Here is a 6,000-nt window from a genome sequence, read left to right as displayed (position 1 = left end):
AACTTGGCGGGTTGGGAAATTTCCAACCCAACCCATTCTAAGGCGGGTTGCGGGTTTGGCGGGCAAACCCGCGGGCCCATCAAAAATTTTTAAAAAAATTAAAAAATATTTTATATCTTCAACATTTTACTTCGAAAAAGTTTTCTACAATTAAATGTATACATAAACATGTATTTTAAATATAAATGAACACAAATGAATACTTATGTTGGATGAAAAGTATTATTTTTATTTCAAAATTATAACAAAGAAAGATAATAAATTTGCCTAAAACTTAACTTACATATGTTTTTCAGCCCGCGGGCCAACTCAAGCCCGAGCGGGCCGACGCAAGCCAAAGCGGGCAAACCCGCGCGGGTCGCGGGCCTAAGCGAGTTGACCCACGGCGGACTTGGGTTGATAAAATTTCAACCCAACCCGCTTAAATTGTTTGGCGGGGCGGGCCAACCCGACGGACCTAACCCAAATTGACGGCTCTATCCGTAGCTGCTATAATATCATACTAAATTGTATATGTTGTAGTAGTTATGATTCATAACTGTTATAATATAATGTTGATTTATGCCGTGTTGACCAGAGATGAAATATTTATATTATAAGAGTTATAAACTATAGTTACTATAATATAATATTATTAGTGTTAATCAAAGTTAAAGTGTTATTATAATAGAATATTATCTAATATTGGAACAATAATATTATCTAATGTTGATCGAAGATGAAGTACGTATATTATCATATTTATATTATAATATTTATGAACTAAACAACATTATTTATTTTTATTGATTAAATTTGAAGCGTTCATGTTGTAACATATGAATTCGTAATTGTTACACTAAAGACAGTTTCAGAAAATACAATGTACTAATGGGAAATGAGATATTCTTTTAATAATAAATGCAAATGAGACGTTCTTATGACAATTCCAATATATATTAAAATTGCAAAATATACACTGATATACATACAGTAATTTAATAAAATAAATATAAGATTGTGTTTAATTTAACTGTGCGTGCTGAACTTATAAATGTCAATGCAAAAGATAATAAAATTTATAAATATCAATAACTCATTTATTTAAAAATTATATATATATATATATATATATATATATATATATTCTTTTAATAATAAATGCAATATCAGTGTATATTTTGCAGTTTTAATATATATTGGAATGGTCATAAGAACGCCTCATTTGCATTTATTATTAAAAGAATATATATATATATATAAAACTTAAAATGGACATGTCAAAGAAGAAAAACAGATTTTCAATTCCATTTCTCTTATCTCATTAGCTTCCCTTTCCAAAAGCATTTTCATTTGCCGTTCGACCGAACGATCGGATGGTCAAAATCATTTTGCCACGTCGATGGTCGAAGCCTTTTTGTAAACGTAACGTGGCATGATGGGTGACAAGTTCAGAATTTATGGTCCGTAATTCCTGGCGTGTTCTTAGTCTCTTTGTATGTTAGATCCTTTGTTCACCTTCCTACTTAGGAGCTCTAAATCTGATCCGGGGCGGGGTCTGGCCTGAATTCGGGTCCAGGCTAGGTCTGATTTGGACCGGCTTAGACCTGTAACTAGGTCAACGGGCCGGTTGCCCGTTGACCCGGTTCGCTGGGTCGAACTGGAACCGGCCCGGCAAGTTGCCGGACCGATTCCGATTCCATTGGTGCAAAACTGATGGACCGCCGGTTAACCTTTGATTCAACCCATCGGTTCAACATTTGATTTTTTTTTTCTTTTTTTTACCGACTTGAACTGTCGGTTAACCGGCGGTTCATAGCCGTTCGAACCGCCGGTTAACTGACGGTTCATAGCCTTTGGGAGAGGGTGAGGGGAGTTTTTTTGGGTATTTTTTTTTCAATGGTTAGGATCATTTGACCACTTTTTTTATCAATGACTATGATTTAGTGTTCATTACTATTCAAAACTCTATAAATAGAGAACTTATTTCATCATTTTCACACACATCTTCTCTATTCTTAATCTCAATTTCGTATTCTTTACACGCTTTCGTTTTCAATTTTCAATTACAATGGAAGGAGACCGCGGAAGTGCGTCATCTCGAGCTCGGAAGGGAAAGGAAATAATGAATTCGTAGGAGGAGGACCCCAATATTCAATCCACCGATGATGAGATCGAGCATCTTTCGAATTCGACACCTGAAACAAAAGGAAGTACCGATGCAATTACTTCTAAGGTTCGGAAACTTCCTCCTCTAAAGTCTTATATTTTTCACTAAACATTTTGAAGATGTCACTCTTCCATCGGGAGAAATGCGTGCAAAATGTAAGCATTGCAATGCTTCCTACAAATTCCAAGTCGGCGGCGACTATGGGTTGTTGAAACGACATATAGAAACGAAGCACCCGAGGAATTTAGACTCGATCGTTCTCAAACACAATTATCAAGATTTTTTTCAACTAGCGGTAGTACCGATTCTGGTTTATTTTTATATTCGGATAATAAATTAAGAGAATCGTTAGCTAAATTTATTTCCGTAAAACATCTTTCTTTTAGTTTTGAATTTAAATGTACATTTGAATATTTTTGTAAAGAATCTCTTAATCCATGTGCTAAACGTGTTCCTAGAACTACATTTACTCGTACAATTTAAAAATTAGTAAAACAAGGAAAAAGAAATTTAATTGATGAATTTAGTAAATTAAATAATAAAGTTTCTTTATGTTCCGATATTTGGAGTGATCATTGGCTAACACATTCGTATATGGGTGTGACTTGGCATTGGATCGATAACTCTTGGAACATAAAAAAAGATTGTTAGCTTATAGATTTTTTAATGAATCACATAATGCTCATAACATCGCATAATTATTATGTTTAATTTTAGAAGAAAATGACTTAACTCATAAAATATTTTCAATATCATTAGATAATGCTAGTTCCAATACCACTTGTATAGATGATCTAAAATTTGTTTGTCAACCTATTATTGGCGGTTTATTTTTTCATATTAGTTGTGTATGCCATATTTAAATTTTAGAAAGTTATATTAAACTAATTAGAATTGTAATTTCTTATTTATGGTCTCATCTATCTATAATGAAACAATGGGATAGGTTTTGTAAAACTAATGGAATGAGACTTAAAAAATTTTCACGTGATGTACCAACACGTTGGAATTCAACATACCAATTATTACAAGATTAATTTGAATATAAAGAATTATTATGTTCATTTTTTGCACCAAATACTAATACTAATATATATTTATTTTCACAAAATGGAATATTTATAGTAATATTTGTGAAATTTTAAAAGTATTTAATGATGCAATTGAACAACTTTCCGGTGTTTATTATCACTGCTCAATTAGTTTTAGAAAAATTTTCTAATATAGTATTAGTTTTAAATGAACATATTAATAATGAATTTTTATCTCCTTGTATCTTAGCTACAAAAACTAAATGGGAAAAATATTTTTATTTTATTCTTGAAATTTATTTAATTGCATTTGCTTTAGATCCTAGATTTAAATTAGAAGTTTTATGAGAAATGTTAACTTTATATTACGACGCTTTAATTCTAATTAAAGATTTTTATTCTCCTGATTGAGTTAATATTATATATAATATTAGAATTTATTTATATGATATTTATAATCAATATTATACAAAATATGGAACACAAATTAATATTTCTGAAATACAACAAACTACTAGTAATAATTTAAAACTTACAAAAGCACAACTTTTATCAAATTCGATATCTTAAATTATGTTAGTTAGAGCCCTAAAGCCAATCATTTGATGATTGTTGTATGGACTCATTGTATCATATTCTTATATAAATAAAGACATTTGTTTTTGGCTATTATACTTACTTGTATTGGTGCCAAATAACTAAGTATAATAGCGACCTTGAGTAGAAGGTTCCCACCTATATCAATCGATTGGTTGAATCGATAGTGAGATGATATAGGAAACACTACTCTTAATCATTCCTAGTCGAGTATTAACATTCAGGGACAATGTTAATACAATAAGACTAGCATGTAGGTCAACTCGATGACTTGATCTCACAAGTCATGGATATAGAGATATCAAGTTGACACATGGGTATGCATTGGAGAATGCATGTATACTGAATGACCTGCCATGAGAAAGTATCATGGATCGTTATATGAGTGTCATATACTTTCTCATGTGGCTATTAGTATGACTACTAGTCCTTGGACCTGAAGTCACCATGGATCCCTACATAAGGAGTTACGTACTTTGGCTTCGTCAAACGTCACCCGTAACTAGGTGGACTATAAAGGCGATTACTGGGTATGTAACGAATTATGCAGAGGGATGTGAGTGATGTCGATGAGATCTATCCCTCCTATATGACGGGAGCGACATCGATATTCTTGATAGAGTGAGACCACGAAGTGTATGTCCATGCCCAAATGAGTCAATATGAGATATTGAACTCATTTGATTGAGTGAGTCTACTTGGAGTTCAAGATTTAGATTGATTAGAGGATGACACGGTCTATGTCTCACATTGATCAATCTAGATGTCTAGGATAGAAGGACAATGTCATATATTGTGAAGAGTCACAATTAGTAGTCACAAGGTGATGTTGGATCTCAACATTCTTGTAACTTGGGTAGTAATGATGTATTGCTAGATACCGCTCATTACTTATGCTTCTAAATGAGTTTAGGAGCATTGCCAACGTTACAAGAACCTATAGGGTCACACACAAAGGACAATTAGATGGAGATTAGGTTCATATGATGAACCAAGATGATTAGATTCATGTGATGAATCAAATTGAATTAAGAGTAATCTTAATTGAACTAATTGAGTTGGACTCAAGTTGATTCATGTGTTCAATGAGTCTAATTTAGATTATGACTCATTGAATCAATTTAATTAAATGAATTAGATCCATTATATTAAATTGACTTGAATCAAATGGTTGGATTTGATCAACCATGGGAGTTATAATGTCAAGTTTGACTTGACTTGAGAGGAAGAGGAAAAGTCAAGTTTGACTTGACTATATGCCACCTCATTTGTGAGTTGACATTAAGTGGCCAATAATGGTATTACACATCATCATGTTTAGCACATGTGTGTGCCACCTCATGGAGGTTACAAATCTCCTCTTTAATGACCACATTAAATGAGAATGGAGGTTACAACTCCAATAGTGGCCAGCCACTTATGGTTGAATGGATGGATTAATTTTCATTCAAGCAAAGTAATTCTCATCTTCTTCCTTGCTCTCATTCTCCTCTCCCTCTCCTCCTCCTTGGCCGAACAACCTAAGGTGCTAGCACACCTTTGTTTGGTCTTCTCCACCTAGTTTGTTCGTGTGGATACGCATAGAGGATCGTACACTTGACGATCTCGAGAGCCGACGAACCTTTGGACGAGCGGGATTGCGAAGGGCATCGCATCAAGGGTAAATATCTTAACATGTAAATCTAGTGTAGATCTAGGGGTTAGAAACTCGTACTCGAAATTTTACGAAATTATCTTACTTCGCACGGATCTGGTGGCATGGGAATCGGGATTTCCGCAACGCGAAAAAGCGATTTTTGCGGCCCGAAATTCCAACAAATTACAACTTCTTTTGATTTTAATGAAGTAGATAGCGAAAATTTCGATATCTTAAAGTGATGGTCACAGAAGGTTCAAATTCCCGTCCTCTCCGTGATTGCTAAAGAAATTTTAGCTTGTCTAGTGTCAACTGTTGCAGTGAAGTAAACGTTCAGTGTCGGCGGCAACATATTAGATGAACGACGATCAACTTTGTCTCCCGACTTATTGGAAGCCCAAGCATTATTGGACGATTGGATCAGAGCGGAGAAAAGAAATCCATGGAATGCAACTTTCAGATGACGAACTTGAAGATTTTGATACTGAAGGAACAAATACGACATGAATGAGAAATGAAAATGAGTGAAAATCTAAAAGAATAAAAATGTAAAAGAACTACGTGGGCTTTGATTCCCCTAAGGGGAT

Source organism: Zingiber officinale, chromosome 2A (assembly GCF_018446385.1).
Source record: "Zingiber officinale cultivar Zhangliang chromosome 2A, Zo_v1.1, whole genome shotgun sequence".
NCBI lineage: Eukaryota > Viridiplantae > Streptophyta > Magnoliopsida > Zingiberales > Zingiberaceae > Zingiber > Zingiber officinale.
The sequence above is the reverse complement of the archived record's forward strand: the minus strand, read 5'-3'. Positions refer to the sequence as shown.